The sequence below is a fragment of the Puma concolor genome, chromosome A1 (assembly GCF_028749965.1).
Source record: "Puma concolor isolate L17-30 chromosome A1, mPumCon1.1.hap2, whole genome shotgun sequence".
NCBI classification, from domain to species: domain Eukaryota; kingdom Metazoa; phylum Chordata; class Mammalia; order Carnivora; family Felidae; genus Puma; species Puma concolor.
Genome location: NC_141667.1, coordinates 57,460,828 through 57,484,876, shown reverse-complemented (window position 1 = coordinate 57,484,876; position 24,049 = coordinate 57,460,828). Strand labels below are relative to the sequence as shown.

Here is a 24,049-nt window from a genome sequence, read left to right as displayed (position 1 = left end):
TTCTTACAGGTGCAAGGTGCTATCTCATTGTGGTAAAGACTCCACCAAAAAACTGCTAGAACTAATAAAGTAATTCAATAAAGTCAAAGGATAAAAACATAATATACAGAAATATGTTGCATTTCTTTTTTTTAATGTTTATTTATCTTTGAGAGACAGAGAATAAGTGGAAGAGGGGAAGAGAGAGAGGGAGACATAGAATCTGGACCAGGATCCAAGCTCTGACCTGTCAGCACAGAGTCTGGTGCAGGGCTTGCACTCATGAACCATGAGATCATGACCTGAGCCAAGGTGGGATGCTTAACTGACTGAGCCCCAAAATATATTGCATTTCTAGATAAAAATAATTAAATATCAAAAAGAGAAATTAAGAAAACAATCTCATTTAAAATGGGACAAAAAATAATAAAATAGCTAGTAGTAAATGTAACTAGGGAGATTAAACACCTGAACTATGAAAACTATAAAACACTGATGAAAGAAATTGAAGACAGCACAAACGGAAAGACATTCCATGCTCATGGACTGGAAGAAATAATATTATTAAAATGTCCAATGAAATAAAATAAAATGTCCATATTACCCAAAGCAATTTATAGGTTTAATGCACTTTCTATCAAAATACCAACAGCATTTATCACAGGACAGAACAAATAATCCTAAAATTTATATGGAACCACAAAAGACCCAAAGCAATCTTGAGAAAGAACAAAAATCTAGAAGTAACACAACCCCATATTTCAAGATATACTACAAAACTGTACTAATCAAAACATATTGGTACCGGCACAAAAATAGACACATAAATTAATGGAACAGAAAAGAGAACCCAGAAATAAACCTACACTTACATGACAGTTAATCTTTAAGAAAGAAGGCAAAAATATACAACAAGGAGAAGACAGTCTCTTCAATAAATGGTGCTGGGAAAGCTAGACAGCTACATGCAAAAATGAAAATGAACCACTTTCTTTTTTTTTTTTTTCAACGTTTTTTATTTATTTTTGGGACAGAGAGAGATGGAGCATGAATGGGGGAGGGGCAGAGAGAGAGAGGGAGACACAGAATTGGAAACAGGCTCCAGGCTCCGAGCCATCAGCCCAGAGCCTGACGCGGGGCTCGAACTCAGGACCGCGAGATCGTGACCTGGCTGAAGTCTGACGCTTAACCGACTGCGCCACCCAGGCGCCCCGAAAATGAACCACTTTCTTATACCATACACAAAAAAATAAGTACAAAATGGATTACACACCTAAATGTGAGATCTGAAACCATAAAACTCCTGGAAGAAAACATAGGCGGTAATCTCTCTGACATTGGCCATAGATACATTTTTCTAGATACATTTCCTAAGGCAATAGAAACAAAAGCAAAAAAAAATTATTGACACTACATCAAAACAAAACAAAACAAAACAAAACAAAACAAAAAAAAACCTTCTGCACAAAGAAATCATGAACAAAATGAGAAGACAATCTATTGAACAGGAGAAGATGCTTGTGAATGATATATCTGATAAAGGGTCAATGTCCAAAATGTATAAAGAACTTATACAACTCAACACCAAAAAACAAATAATCTACTTAAAAACGGACAGAACTTAAATAGACATGTTTTTCCTGAAGAAGGCCTACAGATAGATGGTCAACAGATATGAAAAGATGCTTAATATCACTAATCATATTACCCATTTTGAGTGGTTGCTGCCAGTCTCTGAATTAACAAAAGTGACTAAGGGAGTGGATGCATCCTGTGCATGGCTACATCTCCATAACAACATCACTTCATATACGTGCTCTGGCCTGCTTACTGCTATTAATTACTTATCAAGTCCAGGTCAGCATTTAAATTTGTGCTTCTTATTACAGACATGTATTGAAACAAATCCTGACCAGAAAAATATCAGGGTTCATGGTATTTTAGGAGTCAGAGTGAAATGTGCTAACTGGTGACTTCTTTTAAAATAGGTGTGATGGAAAAAGATTATCCCAGGAAATACTTCCTACTTTTCTAGGTATATACAATGTTTCTTCTCAGGAATAGTATAAAATAGCACTTCTAGACAAGGGCTCTGAGATCAAACTGCTTAGATATAAATCCCAATCCTTAAGCTTACCATCTGTTTAACTTTCAGTAAATGGCAACTTTTTAAACCCTCAATTTCTTATGTGAAATAGTGGAATAGTAACTGTACTAAAATTATTGGACAGTTGTAAGAAGAAAGACAGTATACGTAAAGAAGTCAACTTCCTAATTCACATGGAACATGCAACACATTAGGTTTTAAAAACACAAAAAATGACAAATTGACACAAGACAATCAATTATATGGTTTGTAGCCAACACATCTCAACAAGCAAATGGCTCCTTAAGATTCAATTTAAATCGGGGCACCTAGGTGGCTCAATTGGGTTAAGCTTCGACTTTGGTTCAGGTTATGATCTCACTGTTTATGAGTTCAAGGCCCACATCAGACTCTGTTCTGACAGCTCAGAGCCTAGAGCCTGCTTTGGATTCTGTGTCTCCCTTTCTCTCTGCCCCTCCCCAGATCATGCTCTGTCTCTGTCAAAAATAAATAAACATTATTTTTTTAAATATTCAATTTAAATTATGGTGTATAGAACAAATAGCTATTGAAATGTAAGTGCATATTTTTCTTTAGATTTTTTAACCTAATACCTTTGACCAACATTATTAGAGCTAACTTTTTGTATGAAAAAAAAAAATAAAACACACACAGCATTTATATATCTTCATCTTTGTGTGCAAGTATTATATTTATTATGTTGCAGAAACAGCCATTTATGAGCTCGTCTGCTATGCATCAGAATATATATTCAAGGTTTTTATCTGAGATTGGATACCTTGGACAGGTCTTGTATGTATTATATATTTCCTAGAGTGGCATTTCTTTTTTTTTTTTTTTTTAACGTTTATTTATTTTTGAGACAGAGAGAGAGAGAACATGAACGGAGGAGGGGCAGAGAGAGAGAGGGAGACACAGAATCAGAAGCAGGGTCCAGGCTCTGAGCCATCAGCCCAGAGCCCGACGCGGGGCTCGAATTCACCGTGAGATCGCGACCTAAGCTGAAGTCGGACACTTAACCAACTGAGCCACCCAGGCGCCCCCCTAGAATTACATTTCAACTAGAATAGATAAACACATAAAAATTAAACATATATGGGATTTTGATTCAAGTAATTAAAAAGAATGATATTCTTTCCAAAAGGCAGGGAATAAATTGTTAGTCACCACTAATCCACTGAACTTTGTTGCTGTGATCATTCAAGAGCTTAGCATAGGGAATTGTGCATACTTTTACTCAATAAAATTTCTTCAGACATTAAATTAATGTACACACTTTGAGCAGAATATAAATTAAATTAACCTTTTTTGACACTGCTGCATTTGTTCTCAAAGTTTTAACGAAGAAGAGATGTGGATTGAGTCAGATGGAACGAGCACTTCTAGGGGCACTTGGGTTGTTCAATCAGCTAAGCGTCGGACTTTGGCTGAGGTCGCGATCTCATGGTTTGTGGGTTCAAGCCCTGCATCGGGGCTCTGGACTGACAGCTCGGAGCCGGTAGCCTGCTTCAGATTTTGGGTCTCCCTCTCTCTCTGCCCCTCTCCTGCTTGTGCGCTGTCTCTCTCTCTCTCTCAAAAATAAACATTATTTTTTTTAAAAAAAGAATCATTTATAAAGAGCACTTCTGTACATTCCTACTGTTTACTTGTACATGAAGTATATACATTTTAGCAGGTTCAGTTTAAAGTGTAAATCAGAAATCTAGGAATTATAATTTAATCTCTAGTTCTGTTAGAAATGTATGATATAAGCAATCATATCTGGCTCTTTTAAGATAGTTTCTTGCATAAATATAGAGATAATGCTCATGACTTCTTAACCACCAGATAAAATGATACAGTAGATGGGATTATGCTATTAAAAAAAGGAATTAGAGGAAGACAAACTACGATGACTAAAAATTAGCTGTTAATAAGTCATTATTTTGTCTAAAGAACTTGGTTATTTTTTATTTAGGTATAATTTACACAGAATAAATTCATAAACCTTAAGAATACAGCTCAATCAGTTTTAACCAATATATACATTTAGTAAGCTACATGCCACTCAAGATATACAGCAGTCCTGTCATCCTAATAAGATACCTCATGCTCTTTCCCAGTCTCCTCCACTTACTCAAACCAACCACTGTTTTTTGTTAATTTTTAATTTTTTAATTTTTTTACAGTTTATAGAGGTAAAACTGATATACAAAGAATGGCTCATAATGTGCATGATTTGATGTTTGAACATACGCATCCGCCCATAATACCATCACCACAATCAAAGGAGGAGACATATCCTATACTTCCCAGAGTTTCCTTGTGTCCCTTTTTGTTTTGCTTTGTTTTGTTTTGTTTTGTTTTGTAATAAGAACATTTAACCTAAGATATACTCTCTCAACAATTTTGAAAGTGCAAAATACCATATTGTTTAGCTACAGGCACTATCATGTAGAGCAGATATCTAGAATTTATTCATTTAATATAACTAAAACTTTATAGCTGTTGAATAACAACTACCCACCCTCATTTGGCCCCTGGAAACTACCACTGTATTCTCTGCTTCAATGGGTTTGGTTATATCAGGGACTTCACATAAGTGGAATCATGTAGTATTTGTCCTTCTGTGACAAATGTCATCTAGGTTCATCCATATTGTCACAAGTGGCAGTATTTACTTCTTTTTTAAGGCTGACATTCCCTTTCATGTATTACTACACTTCGTTTATCCATTCATCTGTTTCCACTTCAGTTGTTTTTATACCTTAGCTATTATGCCTAATATTGCAATGTAGATGGTGGTATCGATATCTCTTCAAGGTCCTGATTTCAATTTTTTTGGATATATATCCAGAAGTGAGATTTCTGGATCCTATGGTAAAGTTTTATTTTAAATTTTTAGATGTGTCTCCATACTGTTTTTCATAGGTGTTGCACTATTTTATATTCCCACCAAGAGTATACAAGCGTACACAATGTACATGTCTTCACATTTTTTGCGAACACTTATTGTTTTTTTTATAATAGCCATACTACCAACTGTGAAGTGATATCTCATTATAACTTAGACTTGCATTTCCCTGCCTAATTATTAATGATTTTGAGCATCTTTTTATTAAAATTTTTTTTCAACATTTATTTATTTTTGGGACAGAGAGAGACACAGCATGAACGGGGGAGGGGCAGAGAGAGAGGGAGACACAGAATCGGAAACAGGCTCCAGGCTCTGAGCCATCAGCCCAGAGCCTGACGCGGGGCTCGAACCCACGGACCGCGAGATCGTGACCTGGCTGAAGTCGGACGCTTAACCGACTGCGCCACCCAGGCGCCCCTGAGCATCTTTTTATATACCTGCTGGCCATTTGTCTTCTTTGGAGAACGTCTGTTCAAATCTTTTGCCTATCCAGGGAAGTTAGGCAAGAAAAAGAAATAAAAGGAAACCAAATAAAAAAGGAAGAAATAAATTTATATTTGTTTTAAGATGACATAATCCTATATATAGAAAAACGTAAAGAGTCTACACACACACACGCACACACACACACTCACACAGCCTGTTAGAACTAATAAATTCAGTAAAGGTACAGGATACAAAATCAGAATACAAAATTCAATTGTGTTTCTAACATTAAGAATGAACCATCTTAAAATTAATAAAATAATCTGTTTTATGATAGCATAAAAAATAATAAAATACTTAGTAATAAACTTAACCAAGGAGGTAAAACGCTATATATTGAAAACCATAAGACCATGAAAGAAAGGAGAGACAAATAAATCAAAAGACATACCATGTTCATATATTAGAAGAATTAATATTGCTAAAATGTCCATACTACACAAAGCAACCTACAGACTCAATGTTATTCTCATCAAATTCCCAATGGCATAGTTTACATAAATTTTTAAATTTTTTTTCAACGTTTTTTATTTATTTTTGGGACAGAGAGAGACAGAGCATGCACGGGGGAGGGGCAGAGAGAGGGAGACACAGAATCGGAAACAGGCTCCAGGCTCTGAGCCATCAGCCCAGAGCCCGACGCGGGGCTCGAACCCACGGACCGCGAGATCGTGACCTGGCTGAAGTCGGACGCTTAACCGACTGCGCCACCCAGGCGCCCCTGTACATAAATTTTTAAAATCCTGGGATGCCTGGATGGCTCAGTTGATTAAGCATCCAACTTTGGCTCAGGTCATGATCTCATGGTTTGTGGGTTTGAGCCCCACATTGGGCTCAGTGCTGACAGCTCAGAGCTTGGAGCCTGCTTCGAATTCTCCCTCTCTCTCGGTCCCTCCCATGCTCATGCTCTGTCTCTGTTTCTCAGTAATAAATAATGTTAAAAAATTTTTAAAAAATTTATGTGCAATTGCAAATGTTCCAGAATAACCAAGGTAATCTTGAGAAGGAAGAACAAAGCATTGCACTTTCTGATTTCAAGACATATTACAAAGCTACAGTGATTAAAGTAGTATGGTAATGACATAAAGACAGACATACAGATAAATGGAATAGGATAGAAGGCCCAGAAGTAACTCAACACATTGTGATCAACAACAGATCTTTGACAAAGATGCCAAGAACACAGAATGGAGAAATGCTGGTCTTGTCAACAAGTGATTTGGAAAACTGGATATCCACATATTTAAAAAAAAGGAATTTTCCCCTACCTTACACTATATACAAAAATCAATTCAAAATGGATAGAAGATCTAAATGTATGACCTTAAACTGTAAAATTCCTCAAAGGAAACAGGGGAAAAAGCTTCATTTGTCTTTACAGGGATTTCTTGGATATGACACCAAAACACAGGCAACAAATGCAAACATAGACAAGCAGGGCTAAATCAAAATAAACAGCTCTTGAATAGAGGAGGGAACAATCAACAGAATAAAAAGGCAAATTATGGAATGGGAGACACTGTTTAGAAATCATGCATCTGCTAAGAGATATATGTGAAATTTTAATATGAAAAATAAAGAAGAAACTCCTACAACTCAATAATAAAAAAAAGAAACAGATAAAGTAACCATTCTTCTGATTTCCATTACCAGAGATTTGCTCTGCTTGTGTTATAGCTTCGTAGTAATGGAAACATAAAATACATAGTATTTTAGGTCTGAATTCCTTCACATAATGTTTCGGAAGTTAACCCATATAATTTGTTCCTTTTTTATTCCCAAGTAGTGTTTCATTGTATAAAAATACTATAGTTAGACAGACAGAAGTATTGTTTACAAATTTTGGCTTTCATGAGTAAAGCCACTACGAATATCTTTGTACAAGATTTTGTTGACATGTGTTTTCATTTCTCTTGGATAAGGTACTAGGAGTACCATGCTAGTTTTTAATAATCTAATTTGAACATAAACCCCAAGAGTCATGGGTATTTTAGTACCCACTTAGAGAAATTTAAATATTGTTTTCTAAAACCCTTCATTCCACATTGAAGATAGCTTCTTCTGCCAAAGGGGAACATATGTCAAAGGACATGAGTATAAGCTTCATTCAGTAGCAGCTTTCCTTCCTCTGAGCTCCCTCCATATGAGGAAAACAATGGGAAAGGGCCTGTAAGTCATGACCAGCACACTGAATGGATAGTACACTCCAAACATGAGCAGAATATAGACCTGACGGAGTTGATTAAAATATATCTTCAGAGCCAAGGGTGAAAATGGGTATGTGTTTGTATGTATGTGTTTATGTCTGTACATAATTTCCCATTTATTTATTCCTATAAATCCTCAAATTAATGGAAATTAAACCATGGAAACAAATTTGATGCTCTCCCTTAAATACCATTATTGAATTTCAGTCTATAAAAAATACAGTAACACAAGTTATCCATGATATAAAAGTACCATCACTTTTATTCCTACTTTGGCTTAAAAATAGACCAAAAAAATACGCGACTGGACTTTTCCCTAATCATTTTATTCAGCAACTTTTCAAGTGGTCTGTGATATCCAGTTAACAATTCTGAAAAATAATGTCTTTCTCAACTTCATTTTCCAGATCACGGGTTTGACTGTGCAACTTGTTGGCAGAGTATATTATTTTTGTTTCTCCAATTAGCACTTTTCTTATTAATTTTCAAGTTAACATCACATTGTCAAATGTTAAGTATAAGGTATATACTTTTATTTACCCCAGGAGATAGAGCATTTTCATTTTGTGCATCACAATGTTTACAGGGGATATAATTTCATACCAAGTATTTCTGACTAACTTGGTCCTGATATCTAGGGCTTTCCTACTGCTATTAATGAACAACAAGAAGATCAACATAGCACAAGACAGGGGTCTCTCATTTTGAAGACAGTGCAGACTGTCTGTTATAGGCAACATTTATGCAACCGCAAGAGTTTCAATAAATGCTCAAACTAAGCTGGGAGGACAACCTGGAAGATGATGACAATGAACACATAATAATTTTGGTTAAGTACAGGAATGGAGAAAAAGGACGCGTGTCCAATTACTTAGTATCCCAAAGGGCTTTCCTATAAGGAGATGAACCATAGATTTGAATCCCCCATGACTGCTGGCAGAATATGAAATAGTGCTCTTGACCTTGTGGAGTAAGAAAGAAACCAGAAATCTGTCAGACGAATGTACAGTCAGCAAATATCAACTTCTCTCACTACTGCATGGAAAGGGACACAAAGGTGAGAGGAAGGTCTTGCATCCTTTATTTAATTAATAATAAAGAACTTTAATTTTTACTCAACTGACCTTCAGATCTAATGCATTTTTATGGTTAATGTGATCCTATTAGTAAATATATCCTCCCATTACTAAATGTTTAGCAGCTCACTTTTCAGGCTTACTATAATAAGACACAGAATGTACATTACTTTGGCATAGGAGGGGACAGTTGCAACACACAGTACTACTGGGGCACCTGGGTGGCTCAGTTGGTTAAGTGACCAACTTCAGCTCAGGTCATGATCTCACGGTCTGTGAGTTCAAGACCCACGTCAGGCTCTGTGCTGACAGTTCAGAGTCTGGAGCCTGCTTCAGATTCTGTGTCTCCCATTCTCTCTGTTCCTCCCCAGCTCATTCTCTCTCTCTCTCTCTCTCTCTCTCTCTCTCTCTCTCTCTCTGTCTCTCTCTCTCTGTCCCTCAAAAATAAACATTATTTTTTAAAAAAAAACAGTACTACTAAAATTAAGTGATTACATATGGACATGCAGGATACTGAGCCACAATTTGGAGAAAACATGATTTGGAAATACATAAGATAATTACGCAATGAGTAATTTATATTAGAAATTTCTAAACTTATTTTTATTTTCTAAGTGAAGGCTGATAATGGACCCCACCTCATTTCTTCTGCTTCATTTTACTGTTCAAGACTGAGCCAACTGATACTCACACCCGTCGTTCAGTCCCATACAGTAACTGAACCAGTCTTGACTGGAACAAGGCATACATCAGAAGCTGAGGCAACACTATCAGGAGGATTTCAAAATCAAATCTCATCCATCAGGCCCAGGACTTGAGCTCTCTTAAGTTCATTTCAGGCAAATCAAATCTTTTTGGATCTTAACTTTTGCTAAAGTTTCAACAGTAAGATTTAACTCATTCATTTCCTGAAATCTCTCCATACTGTGTCCCACTTTTATAAACTAGCTTTCTGGAAACATGGAAGGATGGAAACAAACCTAGGCTCTGAATCTACTCTCTACCCCAGAGGAGAATGTAGCCTTGACATTACTGTTTGTTTGTTTGTTTGTTTGTTTGTCTTTAAAGAATGATGTACTGAAACAGACCCAAGCTGGCCCCTGATTTTGTTAAATTTTCAGAAATTTCATGAAATTTTTGTTGAACAAAGCCATCAATAATTGAGTTATATAAATGTGCAATAAAGTTGATTCTATGAAAAACAAAGATAGTAAACACTCAAAACTTCGCACTTCTGTATTAGTGTCTGAGAATGGCCATAACAAATTACCACAAAGTTACCATAATTTCTGGAGGCTAGCAGCCTAAAGTCAAGTTATTCTCATGCTCACTGTGAAAGTTCAGGGGAAGATTCCTTCCTTGCTTTTTCTAAATTCTAGTGGCCGTTGGTAACTTGTGTTCCTTGGTTTGTGGGTGCATAAGTAGTCTCTGCCTCCATTATCACAGGGCCTTCTTCTCTGTGTTCCCTCTATGTCTTCATGTTTGTCTCTCCTCATAGGAACATGAGTCATCAGATTTTAGGGTCCATCCTAATTTTGCATGGCCTTATTTTAAATGCAAACACCCTACTTCCAAAAGAGGGTACATCCATAGGAACCAGGGATTTTAGAACTTCAACATATCTTTCCTTGGGGACACAATTCAACCCACAACTTCCTAATTACAACATTTTACTGGTATATTACTGGGCTTAAAATGTACATGTTTACTTGGTAGCATACACTATAAAAAATTGGTAAACACTACAAATCAGGGCTTGATTTAACATTTCTTTACTGCAAATGTTTTCTCTACAGGGCTAGACAGTAAATATTTAAGCTTTGTACACACTATACATTCTTTGTAACAACTATTTAACTCTGCTATTATACTGTGAAAGCAGATATAGGCAATATATGAACAAATAGGTTTGATAGTGTTACAAGCAAACTTTATTTTTAAAGTAGGAAGTGGGCCAGATTTATCCTGTGGGTGATAGTTGGCTGAACCCTAGCTTAGACTTAGGAAAGTAATTATAAAATATTAATAATGCAGACAAATTTCAAAGTGTGTCACATCTGTGGCTATTACCTTATTAATAGCACACAAAAGACTGAGGAAATATTACCTTAGTGTTTGAAAACTAATATTCAATTCTGTAAAGAAATTGCCTACATCATTGGTGACTGAATGAAATTCCAAAATACATGTTTTTTGTCTTACTCGTTAATGTAAGTAAGAATGAAAACCAATATTTGAGTCAGAGCTACTACATTAATCAATTGATTACAACCATTTGATAGAACAGTTAGGTAGTTATAAGTTAGTTAGATATAAGAGTTTGGCAAAAATCAGGGGAAGAATTTTCAAGAATCAATTGGCCATGTGGAATTTACAATAATGAGTATTGCATTTTTTTTGTTTTTGGTAAATTGGGCCCTACATATTATTAAAACTTATAATAAACTTATATAGACGTATATATGCATAACTTTTTTTTTCTGGAGAGCCAGCTGTTAAACTTTTGCCAATATACCACTATCCAAACACCTAAGGTTTGTAAATACTCCTGCAAATGGCAGTATATATATTGGAAATGTAAGCCCTGATAGCATGGTGATGTAAATAAAAATATACAGAGAGTGGAGTAGTAAAAAACTTTACCACTTCCTAAGATTGGTCATAACTGTACTGCTCATAGTTCCATTAGCATAAATGTACATGATTAAGAAACTAGAGCCCCATAGAAAGCTAAACAAAAGAATAAATCTGCATTGCTTTAATGATTAAAATTAGGATGCCCGTTAGATTGCTTATCTCTTTCTGCAGATTTTTATAAGACATACTACACTACCCAAGAGAAATGACTTAAAGTTGTAGTGACTATCTGAATCATACCTTAACTTGCAACACCTTTGGTATACAATGACTTGGACCTCTTGAAATTGTATCCTCTTTCTTTATCTGCTGTTCGCTGGGTATCGATTCATTTGTATAGTTAGCCTTTCTAAGTTTCATTTCCTCTTTAAAGATTATTGACATACCACCGCACTGTCAATGCTCTGAGAATTAAAGGAGGTGAAACACAAAAAGTGCTCTTCACAAAATAAGCACGAAATAAATGCATGTTACACTCATTGCTCCCACTAATTATGCTATTAGTAATACAATTATTAATTTTTACAGTGGGTCTTAATTTTCTGAGAATGCAGGTAGCCTTTGTCAGACTCCAGAGATGGATATAAATGATGTCTATAAAATAAAATATATATAACTCAATTTCTGTTCATTTTTTCCTAAAGTAATTTTTAGTGTATGAGCAAAAGGGCTGGCCCTTATCGTTTGATGGCATAAAATACCTCATGGCAGAAAATGTTTTGGTCTCAAATAATTGCATCTATGAATTCAGGCAGCTACTCCAGCTAATGCCAGTGGATGGAAATGCATGTTGAATTCTATCTAATGTCGAACACTGCATGTAAAATCAAGCCATCAACTAAGAAGTGGTTATGGCATGATCATTTCTATATTGTGTGACATGTTCCTGTTGTACTGTCAACAAACATAAACTTTAATCTCCACAAAGAGAGTTTCTGTAAACTGTATGTCACACTAATGCTTTTATTTTGCATGCCACTTTTCCCCAGAGAAATTCCTTTTACCTTGATTTCTTTACCACAATTGTAATTCATTTTTGACTGACATGCTGACAAATCTATCCAATTTCTTTATATTATTGTACAGCCATTGATTATTTCAACATATTTTTGCTCTCTCTTTTTCCTTTTTAAAATAAATACTTTTCCTATTTTCTGCACAGATAGCTTTGAAAATATGTTCAAGTTCAAGGGGGGAAGTACATGTCCTCAATATTAGGCTTGCCATGTCTAATTTGAAATTCTGTGCCTTGACTTTGGACAGCAGATTGAAATCATTTCCTCATCACCAAAAATGTCCTTTAGAATTTAAAATCTATCAGAATCAATATAGCGTGATTTAAAAAACTGATGTGGCCTGTCTGTCTATACATAATAAATGAGCAAAATATTGAGATAACAATGGAGTTTTAAATTCAATTTTATGTCAAATTAGGCCAATCCCAAAATGGTGAAATAGGAATTGGTATTTTACTAGACATTTGGATAACATGCTACTCCCTTTCTATTCCCTTCCCTAACACGCTATTCCCTTTCTCCAAATACTTCTTCCCCCTCCTGAAGACATTCCGCACCATGTTCCTCAAGGCCACATTATAGTTCTCTGTTCATCTTGACTTCTGATTAATTTATTAGCATCATTCTCTATACCATTTGCCTGTCTGCAGGCATTCATATTATAACCCATCAATGCTTAGCTTCCCTTCCTTTTTAAATGGGATCATAAAGAGTAGGGAGACATGGGTACTTTTAGAAATGCTTTCCATTTGGAACAATGGGTCTGTCTCTTTCTTGTTACCCTTGAAGGCAAGGACCTTAGTCACCTAAGTCTCTGCACAGTTCTATGCACATAATTTCTACAAAATGTATATTTGTTGGCTGACAAAATTAATAAAATCTCATGAAGATGTTGATTTATACTCTGGTTTCTTATGTTCTATCACACTGATTAAAAGAATGTTCTTGAGAAGATCAACTTGGTTCCTATTTTACAAAGACCCTATATTTGTCCCTACATTTTCTCCTAAAATTGATTCTTTTGTTGAAGTGTTACCCATTGTGATTATAAGCCTCCATATAGATCATCCGTAGATGATCATTTTTAATACTGAAAAAGTGAGAGCTTTTATTCAGGCCATCACTTCACCAGTGCATTAAAACTCCCAAGTCAGTATTTATTTAAAATAAAATGAAAGTAAAATAATTTAAATAGCCCTTGTTTTATACACATATTTAAGTCAGGTTTGATAAAACAAAGATACTTTTACAGTAAGTCCCCCAAATTAAATTTTTAAAAAATTGCCTGGATTTGACTCATTCTATTCTGGTATTTTTAAATTGAGATCATTTCTCACTTATTGTGAATTTGATATCAACTCATGAGAAAAGTGATATGCTGTCTATTACATTTATAATTTTAGAGCCCTGAAAAATAGACATATTTTCGTTGAGTTCAAAAATAAAATGGTTTATTGATTTCAACTATCTAGAGATGTTTTTGATTGTCAGGTACTCACAATTTGGTGGTAGATGTGTTGCTCCTTTTCTGTGCATTTGAAATCTTAGATCAGAACTACAAAGTATCATGAAAAGGCAATAAACCACAATGGACAATTGTGCTGATGACCATTCTATGGCTGAAGAAATAAAGTATTACAGCACTAAGCTATAACTTCTAACATGATGCTTAGTTATATCTAGGCTTAACAATGTCTTTTATGTTTTTTTTTTTCCCTTGTGTGGCAGAAAGGGAAACAAATACAAACATTCTAGATTTAGTAGTCACATATGCTGCTCTCTTCCTCTTCATTTTCCCTTCCTTAATAAAACTTAGGATCAAGAGTTAAAGTTATATTAACAACTTTCTGGCAATCCAACAAATTCTAATTTTCTTTTTTACTCAGATTCCCTTAATTAAAAAAATAGTCATTGAATTATTAGCTCATCTTTTTGTTACTGTTATTTTGTTTTATCTTTCAGGGCTGACTTCTCTTGAAAACCAACAACTTTTAGCTAAGATGATAGAGGTACTACAAAACAGATATTTTATTTTGGCTGGAATCCACCAATGTTGCAAATTATTTTCCAAATTAGGGCATAGGTAAGCTTGCCATTCATATTTTACAATATCATAAGGTAGCATCATATTTGTTGAGTCTTTAATGTCTTATGACTCTACGGTAAACTAATGGAGATTCTCTTCTCGGAAACTGAGTGGGGAAGTCATTCCTGTAGAGTATGCCATTTCCAGACAATGTTCTCTTAATTTTTTAATGTAACTATTATCGTGATTTATAATTGCATTGAACGTTCTCTGTAATATTTTTCAGTATATGTTCATTGTTATTAGGGAAATTCTTAACTCTTTGGATAGGAGCATTCATGAATCTATTTAATAATGTAATACTTTCTTGAAAAAGGGTGCAAGCCTAACTTTTTTTAATGGATCAGATTTATTCCTGCAAATATTGAAAAGCCTCCTATGTCCAAATAACTCTAACTCAGAGGGGTGTCGAATTTGAGAGCAGCTTTTCATCACTTGGCTTAGGAAGAAATACAAAGTACTTATTAATTTTATATGTCATAATTTTTAACTGTTTTCTATTTTAGAATATCCACAGTTAATGTCTGCAGTGTGACTTAAAAACATTTGTAAACAGTTCAAGTTCTTTCTTTTATAATTGTAATTAGATTAAAAATTCTGCTAATTGGTGGATTCTAACAGAGTAGTCAGAAAGCCAATATAAGTCAGTCAGAAATGACTGAGCAGAGGAGAGCAGGTCAAAATGTGTTTTCTATACTAACTGCACTGGCTTGACTTAATAGTGACTAGTAGACTTTTTTTTTTTTTTTTTTTTTTTTTTTTTTTTTTTATGAGAAAAATGTGTTGAAGCTGCACTGGAGCACTAGCATTTCAAAATCTTTTCTACTGAGAATTCAAGAGAAGTGGGATCACTATTGGGCTATGTCTATCATATCTATTACCCTTGATACTGGAGGGAGGTTGCTATAAATATGTTTCAGTCTTGTATTGCGAAGCATGAGCATAGGTGAATAGTGGCGCTCCAGCATATGAGTTATATATGCCTCTTGATAATGTATTAACACAGTAATTGCAAGACAGAATTTTAATAAATTCTTCCCCTTATACTTTATCAAATGTCTCAAAATCAGGTTTGGTTATAGTAAAGTTTTGGACATCATTTCCCATTTATCCAAATAGTTAAGGAGAAAAGAACAATCTAATGCTAGGAAATACATTTACAAAAGTTAAATATTAGTTTGGAATTAAATATTAATTTCCTTATCTTTTTAATTTATTACATACTGGAGGTATCTAATAAAAAAGTTTAATTAGAAATTACAATCTGCCTCTCTTACCAATATTTATTCAATATATACAAAATAAATTAAAAAATAACATGAAAGTCAACAATGGGGGGGAAGTCTACTGAATTACTTATAGAATAATACTAAGAAAAAGTAGAGGGATCAACTAAATAACTGTCATTGGGCATAGAGTTGTTATAATTTGGGGGCAACATAATTATGCATTTTTTAAAAATTTTTTTTCAACGTTTTTTATTTATTTTTTTTGGGACAGAGAGAGACAGACCATGAACGGGGGAGGGGCAGAGAGAGAGGGAGACACAGAATCCGAAACGGGCTCCAGGCTCTGAGCCATCAGCCCCAGCCCAGAGCCTGACGCGGGGCTCGAACTCACGGACCGCGAGATCGTGACCGGCTGAAGTCGGACGCTTAACCGACTGCACCACCCAGGCGCCCCAATTATGCATTTTTTAAATGAAACATGTGAGAGTTATCCTTATGGTAATAGAAATTCAAAAGATGGGGCAATGAATCCAGGTGAACTAATCAAACACATCAATTATTAAGGAACCTTTCAGACACTAGTTTACATTCATTTTGTTATAGGAAAGATAACAGGGCAAACAAGTTTTTGCAAGATGTTTAGTGCTAGAAGCAATACCAGAAATTTTGATGGTTGAACACAATTTCTAATTTTACCACAAGTCAGCAATGTATTCATTTCAGCTAAGTGTGAAATAACAACACACTACTTGTGCCCACAACCTAGCAAAAAGTCATTTTGGCAAAGCAAAAATGTCTACAGGAGATGAAAAATTATCTTTTGATGAAAGAATATAAAAAAAAAATCCAATACACAGCAGCAAGTTTTTGTTTTTGTTGTTAAAGACAGAGTGAGAATTAATCATGGAATTTTGAAAGGCAGGAGGAAGGAAAGTAGAAACAAAGGTAGGAGGCAGGAAAGGAAACAAAACATCAACATGAGCTATGATGTATGCCATAACTTCTGAAGTCTTAGTTATCCTCTCAAATTGCTATGAGATTGATAGATTTGTAAGATGGGCTCTGTCTTCAGTTGCTAATTTGGGGGGCATACTAAAAAAAAAAACTATGATATATACTAATTAGATATTTTATAAAACTGCTATGAAATTCAGAAGATAGATTAAAACACCAGGAAATTTATATTCTAGTAAACTATTAATTGTCTTTAGACAATAGGATGCAAATTTTCAGGTTCAACACATGAATTTGAACTATAAAAATATACTTAAAAAAAAAACACCTCTTCCTCTCATCTCTGGCCCCTAAAGTTTCTGAATTGAGATTGTCGATGCACTTAGTGTTTACTCCAGGTTAATTATGTGTGGTGGCCATGCCTCATTTTGGCATTGCATGCTACATAATTTATAATACATTACTTAATTTACAATCTGGCTAGATTGTTTTGTTCTGTAGGGAGGCTCAAATGGAACATATTTCATTATCTTAGCTCCTAGAAGAACACTGTGGAGAATGAAATGGGCTTAAATTGGCATTCCTCACATTATGCTAGGTTTCAGAAAGACAGAGTCCAGTTGCTTTTAGCTAAATCAGACAAATGGTCTTTCCAAAATCCACCAGTATAAAACCCCTGGCCTACACATAGATATCATTATATACAAAGGCTGCCTTCATTGCTGGTAAAAAAATGAACATTTTTTAGTGATGCAAAATAAGAAGTCACAATCATTGCTACAAATACAGAATTAAAAAAATTTATCTGCAAAATGTCACAAGTTGAAATATTCAGGTCTAACATTCATTTCTGTATTCCTCATGTTTCAAATTCTCTCCTACATAGCATGCTTCTAGGATCTATGTCTTCTTCAGATGTTTTGTGATTTTCCTTTACAGAAACACCAAAGGGAAAAGAGAACAACCACCCGTGGCTCTCTGTATGTGGCCATGACTTTTCTGACTCTCCTTAGTGTGTAAGTTGAGGTTTCTCCTGTGTGGGTCCCCTTAGCAGGGATTCGAAACTTTCTTCAAATTTCACCACACATGATGGTGGCTGTTGACATACATAATCTGTAAGTAGAACTGTCACATAGTAAAGGCAAGCTATGGCTTTGCGTTTTATGGGGTAAAGAGAGAGAAAGAGAAAAACACACGTATCATCTTAAGAGCTGCTTCCAGTATTCATCAGAGAAGGCCTCATTTTGCTTGGAGAACATGAATAAATGCACAGAATGATAACAATCACAGCAAACTTGATATTTGGAAATAGAATATGAAACTCTGAGAACCCTAGGGCTGATGGTGAGAGGAAGGAAAAACCACTCCATATGGTTGAAAGGCCTGAAGAAAAGTGTGTGTGTGTGTGTGTGTGTGTGTGTGTGTGTGTGTGTGTGTGTCTATATGCACTTTTTTTTTTTTAAGAGGAAGGCACATAAGAGAGTGAAAGGAAGAGAAAAGAGGATCAGAGAGAGAGAGAGAAGACAGGGGAGAATACAGAACTTTTATGGCAAGGGTGCCAACCATGAAGCCCTTAAGGGCAACAAAAAAAGTTTTTGGAGAACTTTAAAGTCTAACATAATAATATTTTGTTATGTAGGACCTAATGTGATACTTCTCTTATTAGCAACACTGTTCTAAAGATGACTGTGCTTGTATGAGTGGGCTGATTTGTGGAAATGAGTTTCATGTCTGTGTCAACATGGTAAAGAAGAGAGACCGAATGAAGACATATCCTGAAAACCTTGATCTTGTTGGAGATTTGCAGAAATTACATTGAGGAATTTGGTATTTCGGAGAATGTGGAATTGCAGTTAGGGTCATATCACTTCTTTCTGGCATGCAGTGTAAAGCATGCATTTCCAAGAAGTCCACCTGGCATCTGACCTATAGTACAATTCCTTACTTGCAGGGCTCAGTGGATTGAATGAAATGAGGTATGGAGGAGATATAAGGGGATGATAGGGACTGAGGGGACTCTGCTGTTTCCAACTCTGCTGTTTCTGTGGCTCTTTAGTTTCACAGTATGTGGGCCATGTGAGAACATGGGCTCAGTGTTCCTAGAGTTACCTTTTGTTTTTCAAGAGAAGATCCAATTCCAAATATTTAGGTAAAATATCTACACCCTTTTTATCCAATAATGTCTTTGAGTCACATTGATGTGAGCGCTACCAGTTTGCAAACCCTGCATACATATTTGCTGAAATCTTGCTCCTTTATGAAACCAATTAATACTGGTGATGTTAGTTCTTTTTCAGTTTATAAAAATACAAACCCAAATATTCATCTATCCCCTCCCAAACGGATGGCTCACATTTAACAGTCCAAGACTGAATTCCAAATATCACATCCACATTTCATGAAGCAATGGGAAGAAACTTGACAATGTCAGAGACAGTGTGGTATTCTCTACATTGTACCAAGAACTTTCTTCTCGCCAAGGGCAAAATAATGAAGCAGCCATCTCTTGAGGAAGAATTCCATAAGCTATCACTCGATATTCCAAATATAGACCACTGGCTTAAGCTCAGTCACATGGGTAAATGTGCCTTGGAAATGTAGTCCTTTTCTGACTGCTCACTTCCATCTAAAAATTCTATTCACTTGAAATGAGAGTGGAGAATAAATTAGGAGATGTCCAGGACAAACAGACAGCCAACCTCTATTAGCTGGTGCAAGAGGGAAACTATAATATCAACACTTTCCCATCTCTGTGACATGCACTAAGACTTCTCATTATAAGGAAAGCAATCTACTTGGTTAAAGTGTTGATAATTTCATTCATTCTCAGTTAACATGCTGGTGACATGACAGAGCAATAAAGTTCAAAGACATTTTTTTGAACATGTGCAGATATTTCAAAAAATAATGTTTTGAATTGTTAATGTTTAATTTAAAAAATCTCAAAAACAGAGAAAAGCAAAATAATCAATGTTATAGACACTCAGGTCCCCACCAGCTAGATTTAACTGATATCAGCATACTGCCATATAAGTTCTTTCTTTCTTAAAACACACTTTTATAGAAAATCACAGTATGCAAAGCCCACGTGGAACTGAATTATCTGAAAATGAAGGAAGGCTCAGAATTCCACCCTTTGCACAACTCCCATTATCCCCAAACCTTTAGTGTTCTGCTGAATATTGAATTGGCAAGATTTAACAAGGCACTGACAATCAAAGATAAATGAGTACCATTATCAGATTTAGACTTCTGAATATACAACTAGGAAAAATTAATCTACAATACAACCATACTTTTCTTCCTTCCCTCCCTCTCTCCTTTCTTCCCTTCCCTGCCCTTTCTCTCCCCTGCTTTCTCTTTTTATTTTTCCATTTCTTTCTTCCTTTTTCTCTTCCTCTTTCCTTTCAAAGGAGATCTTGGTTTTATTGTTATTTATTATACATGAAAAGGCTATTTGTTCTGACTTTGTTACTCATTTACATTCTGAATAACTTCAGGAAATTTCTCAAGACATTTTGTTCTAATTCTCTACTTGAAGAAAATGATTTTTTGCAGATCTATCTATTACACACTAGAAGTGAAGTAAATCATATAAGTCATTGGTAAGAAGTCCATGGCTTTCGATTTTACATGATTATTTATAATACAACAGATGCTTTATCCTTTCATAAAGTCAAATACATTTAAACTTCATAGAAAAACAACTAAGTGGTACTAAAAAGACTAAACAGATACTAACAGAAACATGATTATGTTATAATCAACTCCAGTCTGTGACCTTCTGCACTTGGACTTCAACATGGGTCACATTTGGAAGCCTAGCTTAGTACTGCCCTGAGATTTTAAGCACTATCTATGCCATAGCAGACTAACAGAGAACAAAACAAAACAAAGAAGCTACACAGAGAGATGAGACTCACAATTCTAAAATGGGAATTCATCCAGAGATTCTTTTGCCACTTTGGCCATGATACACTTAACAATGTGGAACAGTAAGATGGCTGGCATGCAGAAAGCAGGGTCTCAAAATGTCAGGGATAAGTGGCATATTTCTGTGTAGCATAGCTATAGCAAACATTTCATTTCCCCTGAAAAACTCAATTTGTTTAATTTATCTGAGACACGAGCCCCCGAGAGTTCCTGAACAAGTTTTACACAATGTATTCTGTACACTTCAAAAGTAAGAAATAAATATGATATGACTTACCCTGACCTCCCTTCCAGTAATTTCTGCCTTCATGCACTCATTTCTAAAGAAAAAAATAAAAAAAGGCAAGAAGCACTTACCGTTACTGTGCCTAGTAGTTATATAATTTAATCCAGAACATAATTCAGAAATTAACTACTGAAAGGAAGCTTTGCTTTTTTATTTTTGACAAGTTGATGAAACTGTTTTTATATATAAAAAAAAAACCTTATTGAGGTATGATTGACATACAAAATGCTGTATTTGTTTAATGTGTACAACTTGATGAGTTTGAAGAGAAGTGTGTACCTGTGAAGTCATCACCACAATCTATATCATAAGCTCATCTATCACTTCTAAAGTTGCTTGTGAAAATTGTTTTAACATTTTCTATCATTAACTATCCACTTTACTTGTTATAAGCCAAAGTACATCAGTACACATCTGTTCAGAAAACCCAGATTGCTCCCTTTTTCTTTCCGAATTCATCTGTCTTTAAACTTTTTAGTTAAATGTAGCTCTCTGATCTACACTTCACTTTGGAATTAAAAAAAAATTCTTTAACTACACTGGAAAGAGAATACATGAACAATTTGTCCCTTTCCTGTTATTTACTTAGGTCAACACTCCTCTCCCATTTATTCTTAGTTTTGTAATTATCTCATCTCTGAATATGTCTGCATTAATTTAGAAGAAACAATCAGGCAGTCAAATTCAATATGCATTAAGAAAAATGAGATTATGAGAATTTCATACGTTAACTATATATTCTCACTTTTCAAAATTAAGGGATGAGGTGGATACTAAAGAGAAATAATGCATAAATGCTCAGATCGTGAAAAGTTAATTTTCAAAATTTAAGCTTTTATATTTGATAAATGGCTTGTATTAATTTTAAATATCAAAATTAAGCAGAAAAAATGATTGCTACCTAGTGAAGTTTGATATAAGCCTGAGAAACAAGTAAAGATCAAGATTTGTTAAAAACTGGAGAGTCACCCCTTTTTCTAATTTCAATTTTATTTAAGCCAAAGTTGAGCACCCCCATGGGTCCCCACTGTTGTTGGAATACCAAGTTATGGCTGGCATAGACACACTAGCTCTTGAGCCATTGGGCACAACTGGCAATAAAATAGTATAATAAGAAGTTGGCACAACCACGTCCTTCTATCATATGGTGAAAAGGAAAAGTAATGACACCCACACCAACAACTATACCTAGGACGAAAATGCATTTACACAAAATATTTTATTTTTTTAAGGTTTTCATTTACAGCAGTCTGTTACCTGGGTGGTGCCAACAGTCCAGATCCTCATTGAGGAAAGTGAGAATTCACCTCCTGTTTCTTGGGAATTTCAGTTTTCTAATCATTTTGAAATGGTGGGTGACAAGCATAGTCACCTCCCCACTCTGTAATACACCAGCAGCCCATCTTAGAGACAGGCTCTGAGGAACCGAACATCTCTACCCTCCATGGTAATGGATTTCATTTTGTACTTCCCCCACCACTCTGGCCAGGGTTCTTTTAAGGTGACTTGGCTCTGAACTTTTAGAAAGATGTGTTGTTTTACATTAACACCAGAAGCTCTATACATCAAGGAAAAAACTTCAAGTGATGGGAACTTCAAACAGATTTCTAATCTTTACAGTCCTTCGGTACTTGTATTTTAAGAATGAAGGCATAATTTATTGGGGATGAAACCGAATTGCTCAGCTCTCTGCTAATAGGATCCTCAGGGCAAAAAGGGTAGAGAAAGCATCATCATAAAAAGCAGAAAGCTTCACAATATTTTAAAATTTAAGCTAGAAACAATAAATTAATAATTATGTTTGCCATGATTATTGCCCATTAATGATAAATTGTTCTCATTGAGTAAATGGCACGATGAACTCAAGTGGCTCAGAAGATTAATAAAAGACTGCTTATATTGGCCTATGAAGCATTGGTGATTGTTCCTATTTTGTTAAGAAAGCCATCAGGCCTTTTGCAGGGACCCTCTTGTCCTTAAGCTTTTCTCTTCCTAGATTCAAGTCAATTGTGAAGATCTTTCTGTGTTTGCTACAGAACTGTAGTGGAGTCCCCATCTGGTAAAGTGAAACACTTTTTTTTTTGTAGCCCAATCATGAAGATTTATTTTTCAATCAGGCCACATAATCACAGAAATGCTTAAACACCTTATACTGTCATTGTGGAGGGACGGAACAACATTCTACAAAAGAATCGTCACTGAAGCAATGGAGAGCCATCTGCCTAATTAGCCAGTGACGAAGATCGCCTTTGGTAAGCACAATATTAAAACTGTTTTCGGTTCTTCAAAGTGTGCTGTCCCGTCATCTTCCCTTGAAAATAATGAAAGGGAAGATACAATAACAGAGCACTAAAGTGGATGACATGTAGCAAGGGCTCCAGGCAAGCATTGTGTTTCCTCCTGTGAAAAGTACCACCATTTATTATCACTCATTAAAATTTAATTTCATATGCCATCTTTAAAAGGTCATTTTTTAAATTGGAATTTTGTAGGCAATGTTACTGACTGGTTAACTACTGTGAAAAAACAAACCTTCATAGATTTATTGTTTTAAGCTATTATTAAAAAGGCACCTTAAAAAAACAAATTATTTCCCTCTCACAGACAAGATTATTCCACTTTCTCAGTAATTTCATTTACATAGTATTTTCAGTTGGTTTTTGCACTAGAAGCACCTTGGAAACCTAATTAGCAAAGAACAATCATTAGCATCTAAAAGGTTTACACCTATAACTTAAATATGACAAATTTAAACCAAGATGAAGATGGTTAAGATAGAAAAAGCACTAAAATGGAAAGTGGAGTTTAACATGTACTTTATTTGGATTTACTGCAATTAAAATCTATTTTTCTCCTACTGGACTTTATTTTATTACAGACTATGATTATTTTGACTCCTGATATAAAATGGTTTTATGTAGTTGTAAAGTTGTAATAAGTGTTAATATGTATAATAGCAATATAAGATAATATCTTTATTCTCCAAAAGGAAAGCATAACAAGTTTTTATGGAGCACCAACAATTGCAAACATGTATATACATTTTATTATTTAACCCTGTAAGAACACATCAGGATAGGCATTGGGCCCATTTTGGAATCAAGGAAACTGATGCACAGGAAAGATAAGTGGCATGCTAAAACCACGCAAGACAGTG

At 35.1% G+C, this 24,049-nt stretch overlaps 1 long non-coding RNA gene across 1 annotated transcript in view; it reads right to left on the bottom strand.

Moving 5' to 3' along the window:
• Positions 1–24,049, bottom strand: part of LOC147584174 (uncharacterized) — a 401,612-nt gene that overhangs the window by 342,660 nt on the left and 34,903 nt on the right. Inside the window, exon 2 of the long non-coding RNA XR_015252497.1 lies at positions 20,884–20,926. This is a non-coding gene — a long non-coding RNA (uncharacterized LOC147584174). The remainder of the gene's footprint in view (positions 1–20,883; positions 20,927–24,049) is intronic.